Source organism: Etheostoma cragini, chromosome 6 (assembly GCF_013103735.1).
Source record: "Etheostoma cragini isolate CJK2018 chromosome 6, CSU_Ecrag_1.0, whole genome shotgun sequence".
NCBI classification, from domain to species: Eukaryota; Metazoa; Chordata; class Actinopteri; order Perciformes; family Percidae; genus Etheostoma; species Etheostoma cragini.
This window is the reverse complement of record NC_048412.1, coordinates 23,492,118-23,493,842: the sequence shown is the minus strand read 5'-3', so window position 1 is coordinate 23,493,842 and position 1,725 is coordinate 23,492,118. Positions and strand designations below refer to the sequence as shown.

At 38.3% G+C, this 1,725-nt stretch overlaps 1 protein-coding gene across 1 annotated transcript in view; it reads right to left on the bottom strand.

Moving 5' to 3' along the window:
- pear1 (platelet endothelial aggregation receptor 1) overlaps window positions 1-1,725 on the bottom strand; it is a 44,451-nt gene that overhangs the window by 18,895 nt on the left and 23,831 nt on the right. The gene's annotated exons all lie outside the window — the stretch shown is intronic.

Genomic DNA, 1,725 nt, shown 5'->3' with positions numbered 1-1,725 from the left:
GTGATTGGCTGCTTAGAAATTAAGTGTTAACAAGCAGTTGGACAGGTGTACCTAATAAAGTGGCCGGTGAGTGTATACTTCTACCCGAGCAATGAATGTTAATACTTTTGACATGTCTGGGTACTTGTACTTTAATTTCCAAGTTATGCTACTTTGTACTTCTACTAATCTACACCTCAGGAGGTAAATATTGTATTTTTTTTCCTTCACTAATTTTGTCTGACAGCTTTAATAACTTTTCAGATTAACTTTAATACCCTTAGTAAAACCCATGCATCTCCATGTTCCTTTTACTTGATGAAAAAATTCTCTTACATCTCAAGTTAAATTAACTCTTTAAAAAGCCTCTTGGATCAGCTTGAGGATTTATCGTCTAAGCTAAAAACAGAACTGTTTTTAATGAAAAAGTGACTTTTTAGAGACATGGTCTCACAGGACAGCAACGCTGCAAACATATGATTTTATACAATATGATGCACTTCTGTAGATTAAACTACCTAACAGTATATAAAGGAGTTAAATTATCAGAACATTACACATCTACAGCTGTAAATTGCATCAGTAATATTAATCCAGAAACAACATGTTTATTATAAAACACTGACGGGGAACATTGTACTGCACATCTTTCATGTATAGAATGAAGAAGATTGAGTTTACTATGTCTCCTCCTTTTTTCTCCGTATTCATGGGCAAACGGTGCTAAGTGTAAAGAAAAAAAAGCAGTCCCCTCTCCTTTTTCCCATACTTAGATAGCTCAACACACAGGCATCCAGGAAGTGTCAGGGGCTCATTCTGCCAAAAACTCCATTATAGGAAAATACATTGGAGCCAAGGCTGAAAAGAGGGGGAGGAGAAGGAGTGGAAGAAGAGAAAATAGAGTGAATGTAAAAAGAATATTGAGGAGGAGGAGGGAGGAGTGTAAGGAGAGTTGGAGAGAACTGGGCCATGCAGGAGAGTGGGGTAACATTTTCCATTTCCCCTTCCCATCATCCCCCTGTCAAGGCATCAACCACCACACGTTAAAGCTAATTCCTTCTTTCTGTAGAGGAATAGGGGGGAGTACGTGGAGGAGGGCTGTGTACTATTGACCCAGCTGACTACGATGAAACGGGCTGAAGGTAGTGGAAAACTTTATTTTAGTGAGGGGGACAGCAGCCCCGCAAAATGTGGCTCTGGTTTCACACTCCCTGTTGTTTGAACAATCAAATTTTAAGGAGATTTTTAGACAAGACAAATAGGGTTAGACTCACTGTTCTGAGTTCGTGCTTTGAATAACTTTTTATATCATTTTGACTGACTTTAGTTTTATAAAAACATAACCGGTAAATGGAGAAGTTTCAATGTCTCTGTCTTAACTCTTTTTATTGTTTGTCTACTTCCAATACAGTACTTAACTCATAACTTGTTGCTTTTAAACTATTTTGTTACATGTTTGTCTCTTAGGAAGAGAAAAGTAGCTCAAAATTTGAGGTATTTATTTAAGAGTAACAGTGTGAAAGGTGGAGTTGCAGCTCCTCCTGCTCTAGTAAAATTATTTCTGAACCGAGGCTGACGACAATGACTCATTGCTGTGGATGCAGTAATGCTCCCTTGCTATTTTCAATGGAAAGGCCCTTTGTCTGCAATACAGTGCTGTATGTGAAGATCAGCCATTTGAATTATGGCCATTGCTCATTTCCTGTTATGCCATTTTATTTGTGTGTGAACCTGAAGATGGGGGGG